The sequence below is a fragment of the Eucyclogobius newberryi genome, unplaced genomic scaffold (genome assembly GCF_026437365.1).
Source record: "Eucyclogobius newberryi isolate DKJ021-1_F unplaced genomic scaffold, fEucNew1.0.hap1 SCAF_12, whole genome shotgun sequence".
In the NCBI taxonomy this organism is placed as follows: Eukaryota; Metazoa; Chordata; class Actinopteri; order Gobiiformes; family Gobiidae; genus Eucyclogobius; species Eucyclogobius newberryi.
The window spans coordinates 12,922,394-12,930,370 of record NW_027315746.1 but is presented as its reverse complement, the minus strand read 5'-3'; positions in this window follow the sequence as shown (position 1 = coordinate 12,930,370).

The following is a 7,977-nucleotide window of genomic DNA, read 5'->3' as shown; positions in this document are numbered from 1 at the left end:
AGATTATCCAAATGAGTCGGGGAAAAGTAATTACATTCACTTTGGCGGTATGATCCGGATGGGAAGGGAACAGCAGGAAAAGGGCTGTATTTCCAAAACAATATGTATCTCGTTGTCATAATGGGTTTGTTCCACAGTGTAGCCAGCATCAAACTCCAGTACTTCTCTTCAGAGGTGAAAGAAGCGCTTCAAACCTGCACTGTATAACTCTTACTTTTATGCTGCCACTGCTCAACCAACAAATCTGATCATTATCTGATTTCTGGAGTGATCAGATTGTTTAAATGTTAAGAGCTGATGTGAGTGTGCTGGTTTCATTCACTTCTGTGTTGAGGAAAAGGGAAATTATGCAAAAAACAAACACAAAAAACAAACAAAACATTGTGGCAAAGACAAAAATGAATGGAAAATGTTAAAGGCTGAAAAGATTTATTTTAAAATTCATTGAACTTTGTGCTAAAAACCACAACAACAACAACAGTTAGTGTAAAAATCCACAATTTAACCAGATGTTTTGGATGATCAGATTTCTCTTGGGCTGGTAAACGCACACCGAAAATCAGATCTAGTAGTTGGGTTATCTGATTGTAATCTGATTTTCTTGTGTCCACCACTGTTCAATTAAAAACATATCTATATTTACTCTTTTACTCCTGTTACTACTACACTTTACTACGCTTTAGAAGTTCTATTTTCACGAAAAGTTGGCAAATATTGGAAAAATATAGTCACGGAAAAAAAATGTAAGCGCGAAAACATCACTATAAACAGAACTACTTTCTGCCAGCTGGAGAATCTCCCCAAAAACGATCTAATATCATTAAAAACATGAGTTGCAATAAATAAATCGCACGTTTGTAGTTAGTTTGGCGTCATGAAAGTCGCTTATTTCACTCTCCACTGCTAAAACCGTATCGAAAAAGAAAGAAAACGGTCCCTAAAGTGCAAAGAAAACAAACACGATAAATATATTGTCCGTTTTATATTGTCAATAAATAATGTCAATACAGTAATTGTTATGACCAGGCTATAAATATGTAATAATCTAAATACATCAACCATGAGGGCCTCCAAATCTAAACCAGTTATGCTAGAAAAATATCGCAAAAAATACATTATCCAAAGAGTCTCTTCTTTTCGAGTCATAAATAGACTATAATACTTGATGACTGGAAATTTGGAGCGTTGCCATTTAATGTATGAATTCAAAACAAAATCATTTGAATGGTAAAAAGTCCTAAAAACGTCGCTTATAACAACATGCACTTATCTCCTAACTTAAATCTTCTTTCCACCGTTACTTCAGAATGAGAAATACTTGAACTTTTACTTTAATCACTTTCAGACGGATATTATCCTTCCTGTCGAGTTCCCTCCTGTCAGAAAGCTGCTGCACCGTTAGCAAACCCCCGCGATAAAAAACAAGCTAATACATTTGCACCTTTAACATGACCAATATGGCGCGGCGTCCCGAGACTCCTCCAGCGCAATTAGCACTTACATTCCCTTAAAAACATCAAAAGAAAAACGGCATCGCCCGACACGTCTCCGGAGTTGTGATCGGCATGGTACTTGCCTGCCGATGCCTCCGTGCTCCTCTCTCCTACGCTCCTCTGCAGACATATGTGTGACACTCAAAGCTGTGAGCGGAGATGGAAGTGTGAAGGAGAATTGTTCGTAATATGCGGCTCTTTGAGTGTGGCGACGGGAGAACGGTTATTGCGGGGATTGTTGGCACTTCCAGCCGCGGTCTGCTCTCGATCCAGTGACGCCGCGGCCAAGTGAGAGGACGGATGCGACTTTGGACGTTCTTCCGACGGCGGTGGGAGAAGTGCTCCAGTCTGTTTGTCAGAAGTACAGACAGAGGAGCAGAAACGAAATACTGACATAAGAAGTGTCTCATTAACGGAATATGCTTCAGTGAATTCACACAGATTTTTGAAAAGTATTAATGTGTCAAGTTGAGGGATTTTTATATTTTCTGTTTTTGTTTGCTCAAAGATGGAGGCAAGATGTCTCCGTAAACAGAACAAAATGGATCTAAAATAATATGAAAAGATACTTGCAGTGGAGTAGAAAGTACAAATATCTGCTCACAAAAAGTATCCACTGTTGACAGATATGCACATTTTTTACTTTTACTTTTGTACTTTGTTGCTTTCCACCACTGGTAATGACTGTGTGTGTTTTTTTTTTTTAATTAAAAAACAAGTTTTTGTAATTCATGTGATACAACTAAAAATAGTAACTTTTTACCTTTTTTAGTTTCTTTGGAGCTGGAGTGGATTTAAATGACAGTTTATCATATTTCTATTTCAGAACGGATCTAAAATGATATGAAAAGATACTTGCAGTGGAGTAGAAAGTACAAATATCTGCTCTTAGTTAAGTAAAAGTATCCACTGTTGAATGTACCTTTTTTAATTTCTTTGGAGCTGGAGTGGATTTAAATGACTCATATTTCTATAATAATTCTAACATAATTTGGTGGGACAGTGTGAATATGCATCATAGTTTGTGGTGTAAAATGCAGAGACATTTCAAGCAAGAAACACGATTTTCTGACAGTTCAAAAAATCATCTCACAAAATAAAAGTGTTATCGTCTGTCAAATTATAACTATTGTGTAATCTATATGGATTGTTTACAGTATGGTTGCTAGGTTATAGTTGTGGAATCACATCTGCAGCTCATGTCCAACCAGGAAGTACAATAAAAACGTAAACATTGTAAAAATAGGAAAATATAGGTAATATTTTGAGTCATATCTTGTCATATGCACTTAAAGGCCAGACTTGAATTATTTCTACAACACTCGAGTACTTTTAGGCACAGTACTTTCTGTCATGCCCAGAGCTACAGACAAAATGATGCCTGCTCCAAACTGGGATTGATCTCTATCTATTCACTCACCACAATTCAATCATATTTTTTGGGGGGAAATGTTATGTTTTTGTCAGTATGATTATATTGAAGACTAATACAGTGTCCATACATAAAGAGAGAGAGTCCTCCTGTTTGTGATGTTATGGTTTTGCCTGGAATGTTCCACAGTATTGCATTACCACAGGTTTTAAACCACAGTTTGCAGATGAATATAGTGTGTTATGAATAATCCCTCATGAAAGACACAGTGAGATGTTTCCACCTCTTTTTCCTCTGTTCAGAACCGTCCATAATGTTTTAGTGGATCATGTGGACGCAGCATCTTTTAAAATGTGCCGCAACGTTAAAAAAAATCAGAATTTATCCATCTCCACTGAGAAAAGCTAGTGACTCTACCAAGCCAAGTTATAGGTCAGATCTGTGGAGAGGTGGTCCCACTCACAGTAAGGATACATGTTTTAAATAAAAACACCTGCATTTTTAAATAAATGCAAGATAGTAATTTTGGAGGAAGTACTCAATTGTGTTTCATATGTAAAAGTAAACTCATAAACTCAAGTAAAAAGTATCATATACAGAATTCTACTCAAGTAAAAGTGTTGAAGTAATCAATAAAACAATACTTTGAGGAAAAAAGTAAAATTATTTCACAGAATTTTTTTAGAGTCAAGATTTTTATATAGAATTGAGTAAATTTTGGCAAATAGAAGAGATTGATTCTAATTTGTATGTATTTATTTGTTTTTTGCTTTAAGTTTGGACTTGAACTCAACCAGAAAAGTCACATAATGAACCTTTAATACATTTGCACGTAGCTCGAGAAACCTTTGACCACATTGTCCTAAAGTGACTCTTCACCACCGTTCCTGCTCTGGTTTTACACCGCTTTACGTTCCTCTCTTCCACATCCAACAGAACCACAGAAGAAGACGACTCCGCTTACATCACAGCGAGTCACATCCTCAGTTCACGCTTGGCGCCCAACACTTTGTGATCAGGAACACATTACATGCTTATCCAGAGACTTATTTGCGTATTTAATGACATGTTTTACTCGTCAAAAAAAAAAAAAACTCATTTACTGCGTCGTCTGACCCTCTTTGTTGTGAGGCCTCCGCTCAAGCACGACGAATACCAAACACAAACGGACCATTACACTGACCTTCATACCGCTGGCCTGTGGAAAATCAAACGGCTGTCAACGCGATGATGGGTCTGTGCGGAGAGAAGGAACAGCCTGTTTGCGTGTGTGAGCGCGGCACCGCTAAACAACTAAAGTGTGTAAATCTATGAAAGCTTTACGATTTGGAGTGAGTTAAAGCCGGGGAAAGACATAAAAGGTGCGCGTGGATTGGTTGGAGCGGGCCGAGTGCCGCCCGCGGCGTCGCCTCTCCGTTCTCCGCCGTGTTATTGTGCGGCTCTTCTATCGCGTTATTGTTCAAACGGGTGTTTATGATTCACAGCTTAGCCTCAGATGCTCACAAACATGCTCAGCTGTTGCACCAGACAAGATAAAACAGACATGGGATAAAAGAACGCCTTCAGGAGGATGTAAAACGCTACAGAAGCGCGTGGCGGCAGAACTTCATAAAGCCTGATGAAGTTTCGGTGTGTGCGCGTGCCTGTTGGCGGAGCGGGCGGTGCTGCACACTGTTTGAAGTACGTGACTTTATTGTCGTTTTTTGTGTTTGACCATCCTTAAAGCGACTGAGGGCGTATGTCAGGAGCAATGTTCCACCAGAGCGCGCGGTTTTGTACAAATCTGGAGCTTACATGTTGCACCTATTACACTAAATATGTCTTTGAATGGGCAAAAGTCCTTAATTATCCTCTCTGAAAGCCATGAATTGTGTCTTTGGTGACAAATAAACTAACAAAGATTGACTTTTATGACTCAAAGACCCCTAAAGTTTGAGTACCGTAGGCAAATACATCTGTTTACTATAGTATATTGTCAATTCTTGCAATTATATTTTCTGTTTTATGCAGATGTTCCAAATCTTGCAAAACATTTCATCTTCTTTTGAAACTGAAGTCAGTCCCATCACCCTCTGGTAAGGAACCCCTGGTTGGGAAACACTGGGCCGACACTCCCACTAACCAATAAGAGAGCAGATGTTGAGTGAAATTGTGAATTCTTCCCACTCCCTTTTGGGCATGTGAACGTGCAGCTCTGTGGAATATAGAAGCTTATATTATTTTGACTTTGACTTGTGAGTGCTCCTGCAATGTACTTATAACACGACATGGTTTCTATGAGTAAACATGTATATTTTATTGTCTAAAATATAGTTTTTTTTATCATTTTTCTTCATCATCGTGGTATCAAAAGTGTTATTTCCTTAAAGAGTCAAAGTATGTAAAACTGACCTTTGTTTAGATTGTTTAACATGTTATAACTGTGTTTCCTCATCATTAACTTGAATTGTATTTTGATTGATTCATGCATGTTTGAGTAAACCAGGTTAAACAGATTAAATATGTCAGTTAAAATATGTCACAAAGCCTGTTTTTCAAAAATTAAAAACATGTAAATGTAAATCTGCTGCTTACAACAGCAAAATGCCATTATGAAGATGAATGGAAGTCAATGGTTTTATTTTGTTTTGGATCAATATTTACAGTTTACAGTGGATTAAATGAAATGTAATGGTCAATAGCATAATATCAATATCAAATCCACGGCCCCTAGTAAAGCTTCAAATAAACCGCCGCGCATCACTGCTGCACTATAGACATCCAGACATTGAAACACATCAAAACAACCCTAAATCTGCCAGAACATTACAGAAGCGTGTCTCTCTTTCTAACGCCGCTCATAAACTAAAAATCTCAAATCTTGTCGATTCCTTGCATGTCGGGCGGGGGGGCCGGGCCGGGCCAGGGGGGTGCGCGCGTGTGTGTGTGTGTGTGGGGGGGGGGGGGGGTGGCGTTTGATGGTGCAATTGATGGGAAAGTTCTGAAGAAAGTCCCAGAGCCTCAGAGGAATTTGATTACCTCCATCCATTATCTACACAGTGAGCAATCGCGAGGCTCACCATCTGTCATCCGTTTCATTTGCATCGTCAACACCTGCCCTGCCTGTTTATGCCTTCGCCATTTCTTTATTTATTTCTCCTCTCATGGCGGGGGAAAATGTTGACTTTTCCTTCTAAATGCATTAATTCGGCAAGTTCAAAAGGAGCATATTGGGTTTATACGCCTCCGATAGATTTGGGGGAAGTCTGCGTTTTATGGCGGTTGATTGAAAACGCGTAGGAACCGAGGAGTTTTTTTTACACTTTACTGAACAATAAACGGATTCATTTCATGGGTAAATGACGAGCGAGATGGCGGCATATGTAGCTGATAGCTTGTAAGATATCTGGATTAGCGGCACAAAGCGTGCGGAGGGCGCTGAGGGCCCGGCGCGGCGTGTTGGCTATTGATTCATTTACAGTATTTACAGTGTCACCAAATTATGAACGATCAAAGATTTACAGACGAAATGATGATTAAATGATGCAGTATTTCTGATGCCATAGCTCGACTCATTAGCATGTTTCGGCTCGCTACGGGGCTAATTGTTGGTGTTTGGTGCAGCGATCTGACTGTACTGTGGCTGTTCTCTGACTGTACTGTGACTGTACTCTGACTGTACTCTGACTGTACTGTGACTGTACTCTGACTGTACTCTGACTGTACTCTGACTGTACTCTGACTGTACTGTGACTGTACTCTGACTGTACTCTGGCTGTACTCTGACTGTACTGTGGCTGTTCTCTGACTGTACTATGACTGTACTGTGACTGTACTCTGACTGTACTCTGACTGTACTGTGGCTGTACTCTGACTGTACTGTGACTGTACTGTGACTGTACTGTGACTGTACTCTGACTGTACTGTGGCTGTTCTCTGACTGTACTGTGACTGTACTGTGACTGTACTCTGACTGTACTGTGACTGTACTGTGACTGTACTCTGACTGTACTCTGACTGTACTCTGACTGTACTGTACTCTGACTGCACTGTGACTGTACTGTGACTGTACTATGACTGTACTGTGACTGTACCCTGACTGTACTGTGGCTGTACTCTGACTGTACTGTGACTGTACTCTGACTGTACTCTGACTGTACTGTGGCTGTACTGTGGCTGTACTCTCACTGTACTCTGACTGTACTCTGACTGTACTCTGACTGCACTGTGACTGTACTGTGACTGTACTGTGACTGTACTCTGACTGTACTCTGACTGTACTGTGGCTGTACTGTGGCTGTACTCTCACTGTACTCTGACTGTACTCTGGCTGTACTCTGACTGTACTGTGGCTGTTCTCTGACTGTACTATGACTGTACTGTGACTGTACTCTGACTGTACTCTGACTGTACTGTGGCTGTACTCTGACTGTACTGTGACTGTACTGTGACTGTACTGTGACTGTACTCTGACTGTACTGTGGCTGTTCTCTGACTGTACTGTGACTGTACTGTGACTGTACTCTGACTGTACTGTGACTGTACTGTGACTGTACTGTGACTGTACTCTGACTGTACTGTACTCTGACTGCACTGTGACTGTACTGTGACTGTACTATGACTGTACTGTGACTGTACCCTGACTGTACTGTGGCTGTACTCTGACTGTACTGTGACTGTACTCTGACTGTACTCTGACTGTACTGTGGCTGTACTGTGGCTGTACTCTCACTGTACTCTGACTGTACTCTGACTGTACTCTGACTGCACTGTGACTGTACTGTGACTGTACTGTGACTGTACTGTGGCTGTACTCTCACTGTACTCTGACTGTAATCTGACTGAACTGTGACTGTACTGTAACTGTACTGTGACTGTACTGTGACTGTACTGTGACTGTACTCTGTCTGTACTCCGGCTGTACTCTGGACTGTACTCTGACTGTACTGTGACTGTACTGTGTCTGGGAATGGAAAACGACACGATGGGAGTGTCGGGTGCCAATTCTGATGTCGTTCAAATCTATGCGTGCAGTTGTGCTGAGCTCGGAGCGGTGTGGGGGCGGGTCAGGCTGTGGGTCAGGTGGTGGGTCTGGTGGTGGGTCTGGTGGTGGGTCTGGTGGTGGGTCTGGTG